This window comes from Orcinus orca, chromosome 6 (genome assembly GCF_937001465.1).
Source record: "Orcinus orca chromosome 6, mOrcOrc1.1, whole genome shotgun sequence".
Lineage (NCBI taxonomy): Eukaryota > Metazoa > Chordata > Mammalia > Artiodactyla > Delphinidae > Orcinus > Orcinus orca.
The window spans coordinates 61,077,649-61,102,231 of NC_064564.1; the positions used below are offsets into that span (position 1 = coordinate 61,077,649).

The 24,583-nt window shown below is 36.9% G+C and overlaps 1 protein-coding gene across 23 annotated transcripts in view; it reads left to right on the top strand.

Annotated features, from left to right (window-relative positions):
* Positions 1–24,583, top strand: part of PTPRD (protein tyrosine phosphatase receptor type D) — a 2,143,853-nt gene that overhangs the window by 561,683 nt on the left and 1,557,587 nt on the right. For all 23 annotated transcript variants that reach the window (XM_049711289.1, XM_049711292.1, XM_049711307.1 and 20 more), the window contains exon 3: positions 8,990–9,061. The gene's annotated coding sequence lies outside the window, so the exon portion shown is untranslated. The remainder of the gene's footprint in view (positions 1–8,989; positions 9,062–24,583) is intronic.

Sequence of the window (24,583 nt, forward strand, 5' to 3'; positions counted from 1 at the left end):
TTGACCAATTGTCGAAAGTGCTCTATGGCTATTTATTCAAAGCTACATCCTGCTTGCATGAAAACTGTGTGAGTGTTCTTAATTCAATGACATCAGACTTGAAACAAAATAGAAATACTTTTGAGCTCTCTGGTCAGGAATATTACATCAGTGCATTCATTTTTATTGATCCTTTAAACCAAAAATGCTTTCTCATCTCACTGCTTCCTCTAGTTTGAGCTAGTTTTTCTGAGTATAGTTTTACCAAATGCTGAGGTTGCTGCTGTCATTCACTTTTTCTATTCCAATTATAGCCTCACTTTGAAATAAAGCCATTTGTAATTGAAAACAATGTGCATGCCTTTGTGATTCTGATTAAGTACACATTAACTGAAAGCAATTTAGGGGAGTGGCATTAAAGCTTCTGGGTGGTTTTTCTTGGAAATTAAAATAATTCAAATTGTGAAGCTCAAATTGTAAATCACAAATATCTTACAGTCTTTGTTCTCCAAACCAGTATAATGTTGTTTGTTGATTGTTCACATTTTGTCCTTTCTAACCATTCACATGATGTCACCAAAGCAATTTTATCTAACTTGAAAGATCTGCCCAAATTGGAAGAGTAGAGCAGAAAGAGATCTTAGAATTCATCTACTAACCCCTACTCCCTATGTTCTTTTCCCTAGATAAGAAAAGAGAGTCATAGAAGGTTAGTGACTTTAGGACACATGTGTTTTTTATGGGAGGAGAACTTCTTTCAGGTGGAAATTGAAATAAAATATTCTTGGGCTTCCCTGGTGATGCAGTGGTTGAGAGTCCGCCTGCCGATGCAGGGGACACAGGTTCGTGCCCCAGTCTGGGAAGATCCCGCATGCCGCGGAGCGGCTGGGCCCGTGAGCCATGGCCGCTGAGCCTGCGCGTCCGGAGCCTGTGCTCCGCAACGGGAGAGGCCACAACAGTGAGAGGCCTGTGTACTGCAAAAAAAAAAAAAAAAATTTATATATATATATATATATATATATATATATATTCTTAAATTCACTTAGTAATCTGGTTTACTTGAGTAACTCTTCACAATTTTTAATGCAACTTCTATTTCATTACTGTATAAACATATACAGATACTAGAGACTAGTAAACTTTAAATTTTGGGAGGCAAAACTCATACAGACACTTACTTCTCATAACTTTATTTTGGCATATCAGGAACATAACTGCCTGTGGGGACATCGACAATTTGCATGCCTTGGACTTTCCATGAGAGAAAAATCGTGGTCTTTGCGATTATTTTATATATGCAAACGAGAACTTTAAGTTGTCAAAGTACAAATAGAATGGTGACTTTTATTTCATAATTTTTATAGACTTTCAGTTTTTTGACAATTCAATCATATTTTTGATGGTTAGAAATTCTATCCTTTATCTTAGGAAGTTGTGCTGTGGGAGAAGGGAAGAGTTCTGTGCCCATCAAATCTGTGCATGTGCCTTTTTTATATGGTCAGTTGAAAATGAAGGTGGTATTTAGGTCAACTTTTTTCATAGTCATGTATCTTTTTTCCAGGTTACATAGACTGATCTTAAACAACAGCAGAATAAAGTGTTTGGAATCAAGACCAGAGATTAAAGTTTATTGTCAGTATAGGGGCTGGTAAAAAGAGCCATAATTATTCAAATAATCAAGATGAGAAATGAAGATCTAAACTAAAGTTGGAGCCATAGAAATGGAGAGGAGGAAATGGATACAATAAGTGCTTTGTACCCATAATCTAAAAACTGAGTGATGACAGCTTTCTGAGGTGAATAAAAGTGAAATCTTAATTGATCCCAGAGAGTCTGACTTGTGCAAGTGGGCAAATGTCTTTCAACGTGTAGTGGTTAATTGAGTAGGCAATCTGTTTGGATCCCATATCCAATACTTATTACCTGTATGAATTAAATACTTATTACCAGTATGAATTAAAGTGCATCTGTTTCTTCATCTTCAAAATGGTGGTAATATTAATATCTCCCTTATGAGGTTGTAGAGAACTTGCTTAAGATATTTCAAGTGTCGGGTACAGAGTAAATGTGGAATAAATGTTATCTATTATTATTGTTCACAGAGATAGAGATTGAAAGAGCAGATTAATAGATGAAAGGTGATTGAACATTTTCATAGGTTGAATTGGGGACATCTTTGGGACATTCAGGTATAAATGTCCAATAGTTTGATACATGGGTTTGGGAGCTATACATGTGGAATTTATTAGTAATAGGTTATTTTTGAAACCATGGCTTTGTATGAAGGTATGTAATGAGAAGGGCAAAGTGTCAAAGATGAAGTGCTGAGAAAAAAATGTCATAAGATACACATGAACAATTAATTAAGAAGGAATAACCAGAGTGATAGGAAGAAAACTAGAGGGAAGCAGTGTCATGGGATTTAGGAGAGAAGTTTTAAGATGGTAACAGTAGTCAGCAGAACCAAATGTTAAATAAGACAGGTAAAATAACTGAAGTCTATATTGGAATTGTCAATATGGAGGTCATTGGCAACTCCAGATGTAGCAATGTCAGTATCTGAATCTCTGAGAAAGTGCATAAGCCGTGAAGAGAAGGTTTGAAAATAGAGTTAGTGAAGGCAAACAACTTTTTTGAGAGGGTGTGACTGAGAAGAGGAGAATGGAGAAAAATAAAAGCTATCTCGAATGCAAAGCTTAGAAGGGTTTTGTTTGCTTTATTTTCCTTTTTCCTTTAAAGTAAGGTATTTGAGCTGTCTTTCAAGTTCCCTTCAGTGGAATCATTTTTTAGATACTACAACTGCAGTATAACAAAACAAAACAGCCTTTTGTATTTAAGATAAGTGACACACTTTCCAATAAGATGAAGACTGTGTCCCTCTCAAGTATTAGTGGTCTGTTCCCACAGGAAACTTATCTTGATTAAACCATTCACTAAGTGTAAAGTGAATGAATCTGTTTCATATTTCAAAAAAAAAATATTTGTGCAGTTTGTGGAAACCTGATCAAATTTCTTAAACATATATAAATGATCTTCTGCTGCTATTTGATATCTAAATGGTTGACTCACATTGTGTGCTGGGCTGTCATATGATATGACCCTTAAATGCTGATAAAATTGGTGTTCAGTAAGCAAAAGGGCCTTAGAATGCTTAGCCAGACCTATATTTCAGAAACATCAGGGAATTAAGCATGGTAGGTAACACTTTGGTCACCATCTAGCTGTCAACAGGCTACCATTGGTGTGTCTCAGATGTCATGGTGAAAGGGATACACACAGGCCTTAGAAAGCAGAGATGCTGCTAATGTATGCACTCTGTCCTCTCTAACTTGCTCTGGCTCTTATCAAAAGTGTTAGTAAAATAGTATGAGTTTTTGAAATACCTAATACTGGATTTACTTGAAAGATATGCAGTGTTAGTGGCAGGGGGGTGTGCTGCCAGCTGCCAATTATGAATACCTAAGAGTGAACCTTGTTTTGGACCTACAGGCCAGCAGGAATCTGCAATGATCCTTGATGAAGCATATAGTATCCCATGATTTGGATGGGTACATATATTCTTCTATCTTTTAAACACAAACAGATGAGGATATAGGGTTTCTGGTTCTTGGACAATGCTCTATAGTTAATCATCAGAAGCATGCTGTCTTGCTGCTTTTTTACTCACTTATCTTTTTCCAGCCCATTTTTTGGACAAAATAAACCATTATTATTAATAAAGAAGCCATTAATTAGGAGTTTCATTAATAAGGAACTCAAGTTGTCAGAGTTGGGCAGTATAAAATTTGGAATGGAGGAAATGGACTGTCAGGTTGGTCTGGAGTTTTCCATTAGCAGGGTAGTGAGACAGCAAGAGGGCAGAGGTGATAAAGGTTTGGTTAGAGGGTATCTGAGGAGGTTAACCTGGGATCAACCTGGATAGGGAAGTAAGACGAGTGAGGGGGCTGAGATAGACTGGGAGAAGAGTCAAAGGCAGCGACATGTATTTATGATTTAGATGAAGGAGTAGAGATTGAATGACAGGAGGTTATTGTAAGAGAGATCGAATTTCAGTGAGATATAGAGTTAGTTTTAGCTTTGTGGATTGAGGCCAGTTGCTTGCATGATTATATTTTATGATCTTTTTATGAAAGCATTATACTATATGTGTCTTCATCATATGTATCTTTTATTAGGTAATGCATGTTAATTAACTATCTGTTCACAGAAATCCTTTATTACAAGAGGCTAAAGAACTTTCAGAATAAGTGCACATACTTTTTTATATTTTCACTTATTTTCTGTATTGTATATCTTTATAACCCTCAGAAATTCCCTCTTTTATATACTTTATTTCACTATAAGCAGAAGGTTTACTTTATAAATTTTCCCTTTTCCCTATTAATTAATGTCTCCTTAACTGTTGGTGTTTGTTACCTATTCATAGGCACTTTTAGTGTTCTAAGAATTAAAATCAGTGACCATGAGATAAGATTTAATTTGTAACATTGATGTTCATCGAATTTTTTTTTTTTTTATTTTTTTTATTTTTTATTTTTTATTTTTTTTAGATTGTTTATTTGAGTTTTTCCTGTTTTCTGAGGTAGGATTGCATTGCTATAAACTTCCATCTTAGAAATGCTTTTTCTGCATCCCATAGGTTTTGGATTGTCATGTTTTCATTGTCATTTGTCTGTAGGTGTTTTTTGATTTCTTCCTTGATTTCTTCAGTGATCTCTTGGTTATTTAGTAATGTATTGTTTAGCTTCCACGTGTTTGTGTTTTTTTATATTTTTTCCCCTGTAACTCCTTTCCATGTAGAGTAATCTTGTTTGTAGTTTTTTCCTTTTCATCACTTTAAATATATCATGTCACTCCCTCTGGCTTGTTGAGTTTGTGCTGAGAAATCAGTTGTTAAACTTATGGGAGTCCCCTTTTATGTTATTTGTCATTTTTCCCTTGTTACTTTTTTCTTTGTCTTTAATTTTTGTCAATTTGATTACTGTGTGTTTCGGCATGTTGCTCCTTGGGTTTATCTTGCCTGGAACTCTCTGCACTTCCTGGACTTGGGTGGCTATTTACTTTCCAATGTTAGGGAATTTTCGATTCTTCAAAAATCTCCTTGGGTCCTTTCTCTCTCTCTTCTCCTTCTGGGATCCCTATAATGTGAATGTTGGTGCATTTAATGTTGTCCCAGATGTCTCTTAGGCTGTCTACATTTCTTTTCATTCTTTTTTCTTTATTCTGTTCTGCAGCAGTGAATGCCACCTTTCTGTCTTCCAGGTCACTTATCCTTTCTTCTGCCTCAGTTATTCTGCTATTGATTCCTTCTAGTATATTTTTCATTTCCATTATTGTATTGTTCATCTCTGTTTGTTTGTTCTTTAATTCTTCTAAGTCTTTGTTAAACACTTCCTGCATCTTCTCAATCTTTGCCTCCATTCTTTTCCAAAGTCCTGGTTCATCTTCACTATCATTATTCTGAATTATTTTTTCTGGAAGATTGCCTATCTCCACTCATTTAGTTGCATTTCTGGGATTTTATCTTGTTCCTTTATCTGGTACATAGCCCTCTCCATTTTCATTTTGTCTGTCTTTCTGTGAATGTGTTTATCTTTCCACAGGCTGCAGGATTGCAGTTCTTCTTGCTTCTGTTGTCTGCCCTCTGGTGGATGAGGCTATCTAAGAGGCTTGTGCAAGTTTCCTGATGGGAAGTACTGTTGGTGGGTAGAGCTGGTTCCATCGAATTTTTAAAAATAACTAGGGCTTCCCTGGTGGTGCAGTGGTTGGGAGTCCGCCTGCAGATGCAGGGGACGCGGGTTCGTGCCCCGGTGCGGGAGGATCCCACATGCCGCGGAGCGGCTGGGCCCGTGAGCCGTGGCCGCTGAGCCTGCGCGTCCGGAGCCTGTGCTCCGCAGTGAGAGAGGCCACGGCAGTGAGAAGCCCGCGTACCACAAAAAAATAAAAATAAAAAAAAAAATAACTAGTGTGTGTGAAGATTAGTGATGAGCTTCTAAATTTATAATGGCAGATCTTATGTAACAATAAGTAAGGGGCTTAAACATAGATAGCATTTAAAAAGAAACACACTTGTTCTTGTTTGTGTGTGCTGGTAGTGTATGAGAGTCTTTATTCTCCTTTTTCTGTGAAAGCTAAAAGCAAAATATGAAGCACCAGAAAATGATGACAATGCAACACAAAGGAAATAACAGGAAACCCAGCTTCAAAGAGCAGAGGAAATACTCAAGTTCTTCTTTTTTTAAATTTTAATTTACTTATTTATTTTTAAACATTTTTGGCTACACCATGAAGCATGTGGATCATAGTTCCGCGACCAGAGATTGAACCACTGTGCCCCCTGCATTGGAAGCTCAGAGTCTTAACTACTGGACCACCAGGGAAGTCCCTGCAAGTTCTTCTACGAACAACTTGAGTAAAACTGAGCAATGATTCAATGTGCTTGAGACTCATTCTTCCTAAATTTTAAAAGGGGAGAAAGCTATTGACAGTAACTGATCTCAAAGTTAAGTGCATACTATAAATCTCAAAAAAAATGTTTTTTGTAAGACTTATAATAACTTGTGAATCAGCTCCTGGAAAGAAAGGGTAGCATTATTCCTGTGAATAAGTTTTGAATACCACTGTCTTTAAATATTGCTTTAGTCTCTGAAACATGCACAGTTTAGGGAAAAGGGTTGGTTTAGGTAAATGTGAAATCCATAGCACTAAAAGCTCAAAATTACACTGTTTTTACAGATGCTGTATTTGTTAATGGTAAGATGTTCAAAAGCAGAGAGGTAAAGGCCAAATTTAAAAGCTATTTTAAATCGTACCTAAAATTAAATTCTACAACTTAAATTATAATGTAACATAAAAGTTGTTTGATAATATGCCCATGTAAATATCTAAAAATAAATTTTATTTTTCGTTTTAAACTCCCATATATAATCCTATAACTAGATAATGGTTTTATAACATGTCGGCTTATTTACATGAAAATACTGGTTCTAAGACTGCCTTGGGTATATTGGGGAAGGGGTGTGAAGGGTAGAGTCCTTTAGGAATTGCTCCTGGCTTTAAAAAAAATGTCAGTTCCACATTTTGACAATATGTAAAATATCTTTCTTATTCCTTCCTTCTAGCATTCCCTTCCCCTTTATCTAGCATGTGTGATTTGTAGACACAGGTAGCGTATTATTGTAGTTAGAATGAAAGGCTCTGAGTCAGACTGCCTGCGTTTAAATTCCAGCTCTACCATTTACTGACTAGGAGCCTTTGAGGAAGTAGCTCAAAGTCTCTTTATTTCAGGTTTCTCATCTGAAAAGTAGAGAAATCAACAAATTCTACCTCATTAATTTACATTTAATCATGCTAAAAACAATAAGATCAACATAATATACAAAAAGCATTTGGGACATAGTAGCTACTCAATACGTGTTATTTTGCTTAGGTGCTGCAGAACCGGTTATTTGTAAGTTCAGCAGAAGGTTATAGAAATACCTTGTTAGATTTTAACATTATTCACTAAAGGCATGTAGAAGAAATTAGTTTCAATGTAGTATTCTATTAGTCCTGAGTGAGAAGTGTTTGCCAAATTAGACAGAAATAGCAGTTCCTTCCTTTCAAAACCAAAAGCCATTTCTTGGTCAGTCAAAGGAGATTTTGACATTGATCATTTTAGACATAGTGTATAGTACCAAGACTTTCCAGTTAACTAAGTAATCTATATCTATCTACCTAGCTATACACAGATATACATATATTTGTGTAAATATATTTTCTCTACTACATAGTCAGAAATCTACTGGATTCTGAATACATACACAATCAATAGAACATGATTGCTGTTCCAATGAACTAAAAATGTGGTTGAAAAAAGAGGGTACATATATGAAAAATACATGATGGAGTATGTGTTAATATTAGAACAAGCCTATGAATGCAAAAATTATTATGGCTTCATAGATTAGATGAGTTCAGAGTTTGGTCTAGAAAGAATGAATAACGTTTGAACAAGGGAACATTGTAGCAAGGGAACATTTTAGGAAGAGAGAAACATAAAAAGCCTGGCTGGGAGGAGACATTTGGATCAGACATGGGGAATCATGATGAACCCTAAATGCTCAGTTCTTTGTGTTTAGTAAATGGTAGAAATTTTGCCATTTGTGATTTGCTTTTGGAACTCAGGAGCACATGACCCACCAATCATTAAACAGTTGATGGGACCCCCTGATCTTTGTCACCCAGTTCAATTTTCTGCTGTTAAATGTGTGATTTTAAGTGAATATTTAATTGTCTATAGTTTTTCTTTGAGCTGTGCATCTGGTGACTATTCATCAACTGGCTTGCATATTCTCTATCCTGATTCATTTAAGGTTTTTGATGTATATGGTTTATTATAGTTATGGCCTCACTATTTTATGTTTAGTAATGTGCTGTCAATTTGAAAATTGTTGATTATCCTAGAGTACAGCAGTCACGTGGATGTGGGACAAGAGTTCTATAGATAATAAGCATAATTTGATAAATAATGCTTTCTGAATCTATAAGAAAACATATGTGAATAATGAGTAGTATAACATTAAAAAATTGTGAGTGGTTCATTTTCTTATGCAACACGGAAAAACAAAAACAGATGTAAAGATCTTATATATAAAATATATTATCTTTTCAGTAACTTCTCATTTAAGACAAGAAAATGTGTTTGTGGTTAATCAGTGAATAATTTCTTATAGCATGAACTTTTATATCAGAAAAACTTAAGGATTATATTTGCTCTTTAAATGTTTGCTTCAAATGGATTTTCTTTAAACTATTCTTTAAATGGATTATAATACTTTCCATCAAGGAAATAATATAAACACCCTTTTGATGGTATTTTTTCAAATCATTAGTCAATTTCGTTAATCTATAAAGTGTCAATTATTATTATTCTCCTTTTTCATCTCATCAACTGACTTAAATTTAGTATCATATAACTGCCAAAAAATGTAAATTCAGAATGTATTTCCCATTTATTTTTTCCTTCCAGGGAAATCTTGAGGAGTTTGAGATTTTTCATCCTCCAGCCATTAATCATCTTGTGGGGGAAGGCTATATGTTGGTAAGTCTCACTCATTCTAATTGCTCTTTTTAAAGTTTAGTTTAATGAAGCTTGTGACTTGATGATAATATAGAATGAGCAGGATTAAATACATGTCAACATCATTGCTTGCCTAATTAGAGAATGACCTTTTTTCAAACAAAATTTATAACATTGGGATTTCATTTTTGTTTTTAATTAATCTAGTAATAGGAGTACTATTAAACCTGTAGATGTAAAGTTAAAATTATGTGGAGAATGGAAACTAGTAAATTTTTTAAGTCTAAAATTGTGGTGGTATTGCTTATAGGTAATTTTAAAGATATTTTATTCATTGACACTGTGGCCCACAGCAGTAGTTGAATGAGCATGCATGATGAGGTCTGAGGCTGCCATCCAATAAAAGCTAATAAATTCTATCAGTTTAGATAATACATGATAGTCATTTTGCATATTGAAATTCAATTTTAAAGTAAAATAGTTCTTATGAACTACTATGCCATAAAACCAAATACATCTTTTTTTTTTTTATAAATTATTTTATTTATTTATTTTTGGCTGTGTTGGGTCTTCGTTGCTGCACATGGGCTTCCTCTAGTTGCGGCGAGCGGGGGCTGCTCTTCATTGTGGTGTGCAGGCTTCTCATTGCGGTGGCTTCTTGTTGCAGAGCACGGGCTCTAGGCATGGGGGCTTCAGTAGTTGTGGTGCGCAGGCTCAGTAGTTGTGGCTCACAGGCTCAGTCGTTGTGGCACACGGGCTTAGTTGCTCCGCGGCATGTGGGATCTTCCCAGACCGGGGCTTGAACCCATGTCCCCTGCATTGGCAGACAGATTCTTAACCACTGCGCCACCAGGGAAGCCCCAAATACAAGTCTTTTTGCTTCAGTTTAGTTTTCCCTGTTATCTGTAAATAGCATTAACATATTTTGGCATCATGTTTCTGAACAACCCTCTCCTCAACCATCCAATTAACTCTCTCTCACTCACACATACACTCACAAACACACATACATTCACTTGTTTTTTAAAATATCGTGTGTTACATTAACCATTAATTAATTTCAATTTCCCCAGTTCTTCTAAACCACAGTTTTTGAGGCACATTTCATCCCTCATCCTTTAGAGCTATCTCCAGATGTTTTTGGTGAAACATTCTGTCAGTTAAAAATGTTAAATATGGGGCTTCCCTGGTGGCGCAGTGGTTGAGAGTCCTCCTGCCGATGCAGGGGACACGGGTTCGTGCCCTGGTCCGGGAAGATCCCACATGCCGCGGAGCGGCTGGGCCCGTGAGCCACGGCCGCTGAGCCTGCGCGTCCGGAGCCTGTGCTCCGCAACGGGAGAGGCCACAACAGTGAGAGGCCCGCGTACCGCAAAAAAAAAAAAAAAAAAAAAAGTTAAATATGTACTCAAATATATGTACAGTTTTTATAAATTACATAAATTTACCATTATATTTATACACAGTTATTATAGACAAATAGTAAAAAATATAAAATTCACACTATAGAAAAATTTAAAGATACAATGAATATATATGTACATATGTGTGTTTATATATATATAGTTCTAGAGATCCCCAGTTCTACACATCTTCTGTTTTCTTCTATTTCTGTTAACACCCAGGAATTGTACTGGACATTCAAAGACTCTTTAGAAAAAAGCTTATTTTAAGCATTAGATTGAATAGATACACTGCATGCTGCAAGTCAGTAAGTGTGTTTATGCATTTATACACACAAATATGTATGTTCATGCGATTGGTTTGGCCAGGATTGGCTGGATCAAGTGGTTGGGATGGTTTATGGTGGCATCTAGTGACATTATTTGAATACTTCTCTTCTAGAAAGCTTAGGGGTAAAAGAATCCAGAGGGGTTATTGTAGAGAATCAAAGAGCCAAATAGTTAGTATGGGCAACTTGTGTCCACGTGAGTACCACCAAAGATAAGATACCTTGCCAAGGGGATATCTTGGCAAAAGTAGATTCACACCATTTATGGTCACCATATGATAGAACTCCTCAGTCATTCATAAGCTTGCCAGTAATTTTTTCTCAATAGTATCTTCGGTAGTGAGCCACCAGAGGTCACACTGTGAGAAGAAGAGAGGAAGATTAAATGGTTATAGTAAATATCATTTAATCCAAATTGTCTTTGCCTGTATGAACCAACGATCCTACAAAAGTTGTTTTTCATAGCACACCAGCTAACTTCCTTTGAATGTTGAATATAAAGCAAGAGCCGCCACATCCTAACCCTTATGGTAGCAACTCACATTTAACTGGAACCAAGCCTCAGTTGAGATCTGAAGACAGACAGGGAAGTGGTGAGACATTAAATTAGAAACTCAGTACTTTCCAGACAAGCCAGGCCTCATCAAATCCTTGATGTAAAATCCTTCATAATTGCTGTTTCCACTTATTTGAGCCCTCCTCTAATTCAAGAACCTAACACTGCTGAACCAGTTAGGAATCCATTTAAATTATCTGTTATCCAGCAACCCATTCTCCATCTCTTACCTTCAAAAATCTCATGTCAAATACCTTGTTGAAATACAGATATACGGATATGTTGCATCTACATCGTTCCTTTAATCTACAGTCTAATAAACTCTATCAAAAATTTTAAAAATGAAATAAAATAAAATGAGGCTTGTCTGACACAACTCAGTGAATCCTTAATGATTCTCATTAATTATGGCTTTCTTCACAGGCCAGCCAGCTGATAGATAATTCATTTAGACTTAAGGATTCTGGGGGATCAAGTTCTACCTCACCAAGTCATAGCATGCATAATCTAACTTGTTTTTTTTTAAACCCACTGTTACTTGATACTACTTTTTCTATACCTGGGCCCTAGAATTTTCTATGACTTTGCTCTCAAGAAAGAGCAGAGCAATCAGTTTTGCTCTTTCATTTTGGATTGAATTTTTCCTGTTCTGTGTTCTGAGTCATCAGCCACTTCATAAAGGTGTCTGAGTTGTCTGTGGTTGGAATAAAAAAAGAAAACAAGAAAAGAAAAAAAAAAGGGAAAGTTCATTTGCTTCCTTCCCAGAACGCAGATGAAAATTTAAGCAGATTTGTCCTCAAAGTTGCTGGTGAAAAATCACAAACCATAGAATTCAAGGGTAAAGATGAGGTGGAGTTTGTTATAACAAGTTGGTTTGTTCACTGAATAAGCACTGTGTGGTGTTCAAGACACACGGGCTCACTGCTCCAATTTTCAAGATTTCCTCAACTGGAATTTCTCTAATCAGGTAGATTCCCCATGGGGATTCCCTCACTTTCCTTACCCATCACTAGGCCATTAATACATTGAACACTTTTCTGTTTCCCTTTTTGCCAGATATCACCTCTCAAGACTTAATATTAGCCCAATAACTTCTTACATTTCTTCTTTTTTCAGTCTATAGCTTTCATGGTTGAACTCATCTACTCTTGTAGCTTCAAGGATTATTTACGTATAGTGATTGTGAAATTAATATGTCCTCTTAGGATCGCATTCCTGAGAATCAAATCAGCATATCTATTTGATAGCACATTAACTTCTCAACTTCTATTATATTAAAATTGAACTCAAAATATTTTCCCATAAACCTACCTTTTTTTTTTTTTCTTTCTTTGCGGTACGCGGGCCTCTCACTGTTGTGGCCTCTCCCATCGCGGAGCACAGGCTCCGGACGCGCAGGCCCAGCGGCCATGGCTCACAGACCCAGCCGCTCCGCGGCATGTGGGATCCTCCCGGAACAGGGCACGAACCCGTGTCCCCTGCATTGGCAGGCGGACTCTCAACCACTGCGCCACCAGGGAAGCCCCCATAAACCTACTTTTATCTTTCCCGTTCCTGTAAATAGAAGTACCATCTACCCAGTTTCCCAAAAAGAAACCTGGGAAATATCTTGGATTCCTTTCTCACCTCTCATTATAAAACACATGAAGTCTCGTCAATTCTTCCTCTGGACAGATGGGAAATGCTACCGGAAGTAAGAAAAATGTAATGTGTATTTTTAAACCAGTTTGAAATGTGTTGGTGGAAACTAAATCCATTAAGAGAAACAAATGATCACTGTAGTCCATAACAAGGGCAAAAAGATAATTCATCCCCAAGTAAGGGCTAATGCTGAAGTATTTTATCATTTACCTTATTGTATTTTTACTATAAACTCCAATCTCTTTTATTTTATTAATACTTTAGCATTTCCTACCCATAAATATATATGCATGTATTTCTGTAGAACCATTACATCATTTCCCAATAACTGTGTTAAGTTCAGTGTTCAAATTATTTTATTATGTGAAATATCAGTGAGAAAAAAGGTTCTCTTCCAAATATGCACATAACGAATGCTTCTCACGTGTAGTGATCAGACATATATATTCGTCTCTAATCCTTTTAAATTGATTAGAACATATGACATACATTTGACTGAGTGTTAATCACGTTTCAGTACTTTTGCACACAAACTTAGCGTGACTAAAATTATTATTTGAAAGATGCAAATATACATTTCTGCATGTTACTGGGCCATATTTGTGAACTAGCGATTCAGTGCTGTCCTCACAAGTTAGAGAAGGTCATATCCCACCCATCTGTTTTTACCCCCAAATTTAATGCTTATGCTTTTATCTCAGCTGTTTCAAACATCATAATGAAAGTTTTCATCCATTTGCTCAATATTTCCTTTTTATTACTGGAAGAGGAAATTTTGATTGCGCTTAGGTTATATGATATAATACAACTGATACTTTATATTGTGTTCCAACTTCTATTTAGTTATAGTAGACTTCACGCCCCTCGACAATATGTGTTATTTTCAGGAATCTGACTCTATATTCCTATCAGTGGCCAGAGTGAACTGAATTAATAGAAGGAATTACCCCTTTTTATTTATTCTACCAAGGCTGAGTCTCCAGAGGAATGCTTTATTGTTGCAGACAGTACATCCCCTGGTTTGCTGGCTGGCCTTAATGGGATGTTAAAATCGATTGGAGCAATTTCTCTGACACCTGAGAAGCCCTGTAGGTTTTGCGGCATGTTGCAATTTCATATCCTTTTCAAGTCTTTTTAAAAATTGTACATCACTAACCAAGTGTCTTGCTCACTTATGAGACCACAACTTCCTTTTTCTGAGGAAACGGTTCTTGTAAATGTGTAATATACCTGAAATCCAGGCCAACCCACCACAGTGTTTGTGTCCAAGCCATGACAGATAATACTGTGTACGACATAAGGCTAAGACTGTGTGTTTGCGCTAACAGTGCTCCTGTATTGAGGAAGCACTGCCGCCATGAAGGCAGCCTTATCCTTGTGAATACTTCCAAAGTTTAAGCACAGATTATGGCATACAATAAACAAAAACAACTTTATTTTTGTCTATGAGTGTCTATCTTAATCACTGTCAGCATGGTTATTTCCCTGCCCCTTGAGAAACTCAAGCAGGCTTCTTGACTTTTCTGGTAACTTTATGATGGTAAAATATGTTCATAATCAATTCAGAACTTTAAAACATAGTGTCAATTCATGTCATTTGTCTGGGATAATGTTGAGATTAATTAAATGATATTGGCTTGGCCTGGTAGGTATTTAAAGCTGATTTTTCTTTTTCATCACTACATCTGTAGTTTCTTCAAAGACCCCACCAGTCTCTACAGATTGTATAGCAGTAGCCTTTATGCAACTAGTAAATGTTCCTAAGATCCATTGCTTAAACCTTCCTCAGCAACTGGCATCAGGTATTACCTCTAGCTTTTCTTTCCTGAGATCTATCCATGCCTGGTCTCCCTTCTGATAGAATACTTAGCTCATTCTTTATATTTTTCAAGGGGGAAGGTTGAAATGCCCCCAAATTGTAGCACAGTTACTTAATCCCCTAAATGGTCTCCTCAGAGGCACTCTCTCTTAATTTGGGATTGGTAGATTATACCCCAAATTCCTGAAAAGTCAGTGAGAGAAGCTCATAGCACAGCTCTCTCCAAGGAAATACTCTTCAAATATCATTCAATTCTTTATTTTCTAAGTGTGGGTGAGGGATTTTAAAATTACCTGATGGGCTTCCCTGGTGGCGCAGTGGTTGAGAGTCCGCCTGCTGATGCAGGGGACACGGGTTCGTGCCCCGGTCCGGGAAGATCCCACATGCTGCGGAGCGGTTGGGCCCGTGAGCCATGGCCGCTGAGCCTGCGCGTCCTGAGCCTGTGCTCCGCAACGGGAGAGGCCACAACAGTGAGAGGCCCGCGTACCGCAAAAACAAAACAAACAAACAAAAAATTACCTGAATTTTGGGCTTCCCTGGTGGCACAGAGGTTAAGAATCTGCCTGCCAATGCAGGGGGCATGGGTTCGAGCCCTGGTCTGGGAAGATCCCACATGCCGGGGAGCAACTAAGCCTGTGAGCCACAACTGCTGAGCCTGTGCTCTAGAGCCCGAGAGCCACAACTACTGAGCCTGCTCTCTGGAGCCCACGAGCCACAACTACTGAAGCCCGTGCTCCACAATTACTGAAGCCCATGCGCCTAGAGCCCGTGCTCCGCAACAAGAGAAGCCACCACAATGAGGAACCTGCGCACCACAAGGAAGAGTAGCCCCTGCTTGCTGCAACTAGAGAAAGCCCGCGCGCAGCAACAAAGACCCAATGCAGCCAAAACTAAACTAATAAATAAATAAATAAATGAAATAAAGTGATATAGATCTAATATAATTAAGTTACCATTAAAAAAACCCTGAATTTTAAGTTATCTAAAATTCATCTAAATTTTGTATCTATTTGGTATGTGCTCAGCCAAACGTCCATTCTAATTCTTTCTTAGATACACAGAGAAAGTCTAAAAGAAATATGAACTATCCCAAGATCAATGTTGACCCTTGAGAAAATCTACTAAGAATGACAGGTCAAATCTGGCTGTCAAATGGTTTGCATTATGGTTATGTTCAAAGACACGTATTGTCACATTCATCATTCTCTGGTGAGAGTGCTTAATGCTCATGAAGTATCAAAATTTCTATGAGGAGTTAGGGAAAGTTACAAATGAGTTAGTAGCTCAGAGACGAAACACTTAGAATTAGCAAACTGGTACATCTGATTGAAGTGCTGAATATAATACAGCATTTTATCATCTTTTTAAAGTATGACATTATGAGTTAATTATGTAATTACTATAAAAGTGTTTCGAATTCGTAGTCTGTGAGAGGTTTACATTCTAAGGCATGTTATTTTCTCAAGGCACCAGACATTCACACTGATCAATAAGACATAACAAATGACAAATAGAACTCCTTTTCAGAGGGAAAACTATTGATACTTTCCTTATTCAGAAACAGTTAGGCTATACAAACTTCTATTTATAAAATCTCGTGCGAACTTCGTCTGGAATGAATTTTAAAAGCATTATTTAAATACACATATTAATACTTTAAACAATGATGACAAATGATTTAATTACATATTTCTAATATATTTGTTATCTTTCATCAAATACATCTCATGACAATGCACATGTTACTTAAAACATTTGGAAATACATTTTAAAATAACTGGATATAAGAGTCTTATCAATATAAAAAAATAGGTAATACACTTTTTAGTGTTGACATGAAACAAATAGTCTACCAGATATTTCCCAGCAAAGATAAGTTTATTTGGGATCAGCAGAAAATTGCAGTTTGGGGTCTACAACCTTCGGGAGCCAAGTGCAAGTTTCCCCAGGGCAAGAGAAGAAGAAGCTTTTATAGAGAGGAAAAAGAAGTTGGAAGGACTATAGTAAATGAAGAGTCCATGCTTTTTCATGGGTTAAGTCCTTGCCAGGAAAGGAGTCTTTCTTCGTGTTGGGTTCTGCTATTGTTTCAGGGCATGAGAGCTCCCTCTTCTGGTTTTCCAACTCTATTTAATTAAGGTTTTTGTTATTAAATTTTTAAATTAGTTAAAACAAAAATAATTAAAGCATACAAATTGAAGCTCTCATTATGGACAAATGCATATTTGAAACAATTACCAGCTATTGTTTTGAAGCATTAAACACTAAAACAGTATTTTGCTGAAGAATGAACATTGGCATATTCACCATGAATGTAAAGAATGTCTTACTTTCTTAAGGGGACCTTGGTGGGGTTTTTTTTTTTTTTGGACTTAAATACATCTTAAGCAGTTTTACTTAGGTCTTAACTTGCAATGCAGTATAGCTATTGAGTGGTAGTGGCCAATGAGAAAGTAATCTTAGGGTTTAGCTATTAAGACTATAGCTCTTAGATAATTCTGTAGCAATTCTATACTTTATTTAAAAAAAAAATGTGTTCAGTTTGAGATCTGACAATAAAATACCTGAGGAGTTACATGGAGAGAATGCAAGGAAGAAGAGCAATAGATATGAAGGTTGGTGAAATATGTGAAGGTAAAAAACATAAAATTTAGATTTATTTAGAGAAAAGAGGTAGAGTTTTCCTTTCTTCAAGTACATGGTAGAAATTATGTGCAGAATTGCTTTTGTTTCCACCAAGGATGAACAAGAGTTATTGCTTTTAAATGTATGATACCCCACGACACAGACACATGTGTCTATGGCATGGCTGGGGAGACTCAAGCTCCTTCCCCTGATGTCTCCTTTACTAGATAAGTTTGTAGAAGGAGTGGAATGTAGCTGAGGTATAGCTTTTGTTTTATATGGAAATCAAGAGATGAGATTTTTGAGAATCCTCCTTTTAATGGAATGATGTCATTTTGTAATGATATTCAAGGTTCTTAAGGTCATGAATTTTGAAACATCATGGTCTCTAATGTCTGAAGAAGAAAAAAATTGAAACTATGTGTATTATCTGTTATACATTTAAAATGATTGTTCCTGATTAGATTAGTCATAACAGTGGTACATTTATATATATATATATATGTATATATATGTGTATATATATATATATATATAGTGACTTACAAAAATATGATTAGGGTTTGTTTGTTTTTTGATTAATGTCAAAAAACTTTAATGTAAGAATGTCCTGTATACATCAACAGGTGAAAAATATCATTTTTATTTTATTTTAACTTTTAGATTTTGGACAAAGAGTATATACTTCTAGTACAAGATAATTTTCTGAAACAAAACAAAATTCCATCCAAGGACAGCTTTATATAAGGCCATTATCAGATATTTTTTCTTTTACTGGAGGCATAAGAAATACTGAAGCATAAAACATGTTAAAGCAACAGCCTAATTACAACCATATAATTCAATGAGCTTTCTGCTCTGTAATAGTGAATTATTGAGAACAGGAAAACAATTAATGGAAGAGATCATTTCTAAAATGGGTATTTGACATTTGGCTGTAGTTTATTGCATTTTATTCGTTCTAGTGGCTAAAATAAAACTTGGTCCATCTAAATCTTAACAGCTGCCCAATCTACATAAACTGCAATAAATTAGTTTAATGATTTTACCTATAGTTTAAAATGAAAGACCCAGTGCGTAAAACTTGTGCAGGGTGGTTTTAATCTGTGCAGTACAAGGGCCTGTGGCCTTATTTCCCTTCCTGTTATTTCCTGAAGTAGGTAGCAATATTCTTGTCAGGCAACATCCAGATATGAGAGGGGAAGTAATTCTCCATTGCTTTTACTTAACAAACATTTATTCATTGTCTACTGTACATGCCAATAAATTAGAATGCTATCTATGAGGTATGAGAGCAGTGTATCAAAACCAAGTAAGAGACATGAGACCAAAATTGCCTTAAAAAATCGGGGTTTATCATCAAACACAGTAACAAGTAAGGAGGTACAAATTTCGAGGTTTGTTTCATTTTGTGACATACATGTCATGGAAGATCTGGGAAAATTCCTTCCTGAAGCTCTGCCTTCCGTAGTCAGTGGTCTTTCATTCTCAAGTTTATTCCCTCAAGGTCACAGGATGACTTATCTGTGAATATCTGATTTTCTAATACCAGACACCAAAGAAACCTCCCTGCAGACTCTCTCAAGTGCCACTGACCACATTTGGAAATCAGCATTACAAGATTAAGTATCTCATATTTTCATATTTTGTAACAGCAGATGGATTTATCAGAATATATGTGTGTGTCAAGGGCCAGTGGCAGTTAGATGAGCAAACAGCAATGTCTGATACAAGAGGCAGTACAAATTGCTGTGGTTTCCAGAATTTAGAACAACTGTATTAGTGTCTATAAGTCTAGTAAAACTTCACAGAAGTTTTACTAATACTTGCAATAGAGAGAATGATTAAGAGTTTTCAGATAAAACAAGCTGTAAGCAGTTGGGGTGATTCAAAAAATAGGATTCTCCAGTCATATGGATATTAAGTGACTAGTATCTATTTCTCAGATTATTCTTGTGGCATAATAAATGTGCCACATATATTTTTGTTTGTTAAATAATAACAAACAACATGGATATGCTTCTTAGGGGGATTGCATTGTGTTGCGCCAAAATTGTTGGTTCATTTTTTTTTTAATTAATTAATTTATTTACTTTAGTTTTGGCTGTGTTGGGTCTTCATTTCTGTGCGAGGGCTTTTTCTAGTTGCGGCGAGCGGGGGCCGCTCTTCATCGCGGTGCGCAGGCCTCTCACTGTTGTGGCCCCTCTTGTTGCAGAGCACAGGCTCCAGACGCGCAGGCTCAGTAGTTGTGGCTCACGGGACAGTTGCTCCGCGGCATGTGGGATCTTCCCAGACCAGGGCTCGAACCCGTGTCCCCTGCATTGGCAGGCAGACTCTCAACCACTGCGCCACCAGGGAAGCCCTGTTGGTTCATTATAAGCAGAGAAAAAAAAACTGCCCAAATAAATTAGAAGCATTATTTTTGCTATTTGATTATAAAATGGTCCCTCTTTCAAAGTAGGAAGTATTCATTCTTTAAAATAATAAATCTCTAACTTTTCCAAATGACAAAATTAGGATGATTATAACTTTCAATCTCTATATTCCAGGTCTGAAGCTGAATTCAATATAATAAAGTTAAAATTACTGTGTCAGATATTGCTTTAAACCTTTTATATGCATTAACCTTTTTAGGCATTAACTCAAATGATAGTAAAAAGAAGGTACTAGTGTTTTTCCCAGTCTACAAATTCAAAATTTGAAGTGCAAAACAGGATCAGTCAGAAATTTGGCATATTCATTTTTTTCAGTTCCTCAATCTTTTAGTTTCCTGCCTCACATCATGCAGTCTAGATGGGTGAAACTCAGACCTGAAAGAAAGCTTCAGAACCTTCTGAAGAAAATAAAATATAAAATCTCTATATAATTGGGATATGTAGGATTCTAAAACAAGATTTTAAAGATTCTAAAACAAAATACACTACAATTCATGTAGGGAAAGATTGATATTTTTTATAACAATAAAATCAGAAACCTCTGTTTGTAAAAAGCCTCCATTCTCCAAAAAGAGAATAAAAAGTGAAACCCAAAACTTTATTCAAGACATATAACTAACAAACAACATGACCGATAAAGACTCTTGAAAGTGATAAGGAAAAAGACAAGCCAACAAAAAATTAGACCAACTCATGAGCAGGAATTTCACAAATGAGTGGCTTGTACCTATATGAAAAGATGCTAGCAATAAGATAAATACAAATGAAAACATAAAGATAAATATCTCTATGTCCACCACATTGATAAAGCTAAAAAATCTGGCAACATTACTAATTGTTAGTGAAGATGTGTAACAATGGAAATGTTTTATATACCTTGCTGGTAGGAATGTAGACTGAGACAATCAGTTTAAGCAACAATTTGGCATTTTCTCATGGGGCTAAAGATGTGTGTAACCCATGATACAAAATTTTCACCCCTAGGAACATATCCTAAAACATGCTTATAAATGTGCAACAGGAGTCATTTCCAATAATGGTCCAAGCAGCATTATTTGCACTAGAAATAAACAAAGAAACAAAGAAATCCAGAAACAGTCTACAGGTTTGTCTACTTTAAAATCAAATTTTTCCTTTCATAGTTAGTAAGTACCTTATAGAGAGATTCTCTGAAACTTCCATCCACTGCTTGTAGCCTCCATTGATCATTTTAAAACTCCATTATTTCCTATGTATTTATTACTTGGCATTCTGTTATGAGGAAGAGCCTTCCTATCTATGTATCTATCTATCTATGTATCTATGTATCTATCTACCTATCTATCATGTATTTATATCTATTTACACACATTGATTTCTCTTTCATTCAAATGGTTATGACTCATTATTCTAAATAGATTACTATAAGTAAATGTGTTTCAAAAGAAAATTTAATGTCGCTAACAACAAAAAAGTATCTTCCTAATACTTAAAATGAAGAAAATAACAATTATAATATAAAGTGTTCATCTACAAACCATCCAAAATTACATCCACATCTTGGCAGATTGCATTAAGCCCTTATCAACTACATATGCCTTAATTCAGATTGATAGCAAGTATGTAACAAAGTTCTGAGGGACCAGGACTGACACAAGTAGATGGAGGTGACTGTAGCCTGGTGCCTCACTCAGGAGAGACAGATTCAAGTGGATCGCCATGTAAAGGGGGCAGGACCAGTCAACAGGCAATTAGAGAGAGGTGTATGAGACACATTCAGTATGAAATCTTGAGAGCAGGATAGCAGGACTTCTAAATTTTGCCTAAGAGTAACCCAGAGATGAAATGTTTCAAAAGAACCTTGTAACATCTTACATCTTAAAAACTGCTCAGTTCCTAAGTCTCACCAGAGGAGATAAATTTTGTAAGATTCAGTGATAGGGCTTCCCTGGTGGCGTAGTGGTTGAGAGTCCGCCTGCCGATGCAGGGGACACAGGTTCGTGCCCCGGTCCGGGAAGATCCCACATGCCGCGGGGTGGCTGGGCCCGGGAGCCATGGCCGCTGAGCCTGCGCATCCGGAGCCTGTACTCCGCAACGGGAGAGGCCACAACAGTGAGAGGCCCGCGTACCACAAAAAAAAAAAAAAAAAAGATTCTATGATAATGGCAGCTGCTACTGGCTGCTGTACCTCCCCTCCCCCCATCTCCCCCTCCTTGTCTTCTGCCTCTGTTTTTCTTCTATTACTCCTACTATTAAAATAATAATTTTAGCAGATGCCTCATATAAATCACTCAGGGTTTCAGACACTGTATTATGTACTTTTTATTATTTTGTTTAATGCTCAAAATAATTCTTTGAGATACATATTATTTTCACCCTTTTATAGATGAGGAAAATTGAAATTTTAAAAAGGTTAAATAACTATTGAAATCTGAATACAGTGTTTACTTTCCATTAATTTATGCCATTAATACTAACTGCATGTCACTCTGGTCTCAGAAATCTATCTTCTCCAAGTCAAAACTAACATGTTCTGCCTAGCTTTTCAAGGCATTTTTATCCACTGGGCTTACCTTATCTCTCCAGCTTTATCTCCTACACCTCCCTACAAATTTTCCTAATTTCAGCCTCTTCAATCTCTCAGAAGCATAATAAGATTAGTCCTTCTTCCAAACTTTTCATCACCATATGCTGTTCCTTATCTAGAATGCTCTTCACTTCCTCTTCTGCTTATCCAAATCACATCTTCCCTTTAGATCCAAGCGCTTTACCACTTCCTCTGTGGAGAGTTTCCTTTTCTTCTAGAAAGTTCCCTCTTCAGAAAACTTACATTACTTAACATTGGTAGAAAATAAAAGAGAAATAAAAAGCTTACCGGGGCTTCCCTGGTGGCGCAGTGGTTGAGAATCTGCCTGCTCATTCAGGGGACACGGGTTCGAGCCCTGGTCTGGGAGGATCCCACAAGCCACAGAGCAACTAGGCCGGTGAGCCACAACTACTGAGCCTGCGCGTCTGGAACCTGTGCTCCTTAACAAGAGAGGCCGCGATAGTGAGAGGCCCGCGCACTGCGATGAAGAGTGGCCCCTGCTTGCCACAACTAGAGAAAGCCCTCGCACAGAAACGAAGACCCCACACAGCAAAAATAAATAGATTAATTAATAAACTAAAAAAAAAAAAAAAAGCTTACAATTATGAGTATCTGTTACGTTCTAGTGTGATGTGTGATTGAGATAGCGGGTTCCAGAATCAGATACCTGAGGAAAAACAAGACAAGACAAATTTTTCCTCTACTATTTACTGGCAGTGTGAACTTAAGCAATAACCTTTCTCTTACCTCAGTTTCTCATCTATAAAACAGACTCATCTATAATATATAATAGCAGTGTGTACCTCATAGAATTTTGCCAGTATTAAAAAATGTAATATATGTAAAGTAAATGGTGAAGCTGAAATTCGGCCACTATACACAGGTACCGAACTGAATCTCAGAGACCGGGTTTTGGGTAAAGTAGAAAAGAACAGCTTCATTGCTTTTCCAGGCAAAGGGGGCCATAGTGGGCTGAGGCCCTCAAAAATGTGTGTCCTGACTGGGAGGAGGTAGTGAGGAGTTTTGTTGTAGTTGTTCAAAGAGGGGGGCCTGGTCAGCTCATGGACATTCTTCTGATTGGCCGGTGGTGAGGTAATTGGGAGTCTGCATCATCAGCCTTCTGGTTCTAACCGTCTTCAGTCTGCATGCTTGTAGGCAGCATACAATTAACTTCTTTCACCTGGTGGGGGTTTTAGTATCTGCAAAACAGCTTAAAGATATTGTTATGTGTATCCCTTGAGGGGGAACCAGGGCTCTGCCCCAAGGTGCACTATTGTTTTTTTAACTGCTCCTCCCTTTTCTCCTCAGCCCCTCCCTTCCCTGATTAGCAACGGTTTGAACCTGCCCTTTTGAACTCAGGGAGGGTCCTGGAGGCTGAATGAAACCTACTTCCTATTAAACAAAAAAACGGTGGACACAGAAAGGCTTTTGTGCCCAGGAGCCCCACAGGGTTTTGCTGGGTTTCACTGAAATGGTATTAACTGCTTTGCATGTACAGAAATTAAATCTCACAGTGATGCTCATTTTAGAGTTGAGGCTAGGATTGACTTATACTTCTTTAGTATCCATATAAAAATTTGAATTGCCTTTATATTTCAACTATGTTCTATGCAACCTCAGTGCTCATTGCCAGTTGATTGCAATTTCTTTTTTTTTTTTTTTCGGTACACGGGCCCCTCACTGTTGTGGTCTCTCCCACTGCGGAGCACAGGCTCCGGACACGCAGGCTCAGCGGCCATGGCTCACGGGGCCAGCCGCTCCGCGGCATGTGAGATCTTCCCGGACCGGGGCACGAACCTGTGTCCCCTGCATCGGCAGGCGGACTCTCAACCACTGCGCCACCAGGGAAGCCCCAATTTAATTTTTAATAGTTCCCAAAGGGTTTCTTACATGAAGAAGCAAGATTAATTTGAGTGTGAAATATTTTCACATAGACACATTGGCTTTGTGTTACTGTGGATGACTTTGTTCTACTGCCATGGTTTTCTCAACTACTTAAATATTTATCTAACATAATAACAATAATTATAAAATGGAAGTCAGCAGCTGTTAGTGCACATATTTTCTGGTTGCTGATAAATTCAAGTAGAAGCATTGCTAGCTAAATTGCTAGCTAGTTCTATAGATTATCTTGTGTCGTGACAAAGATTTTTTTTTCCCTTTCTTGTATGTTTT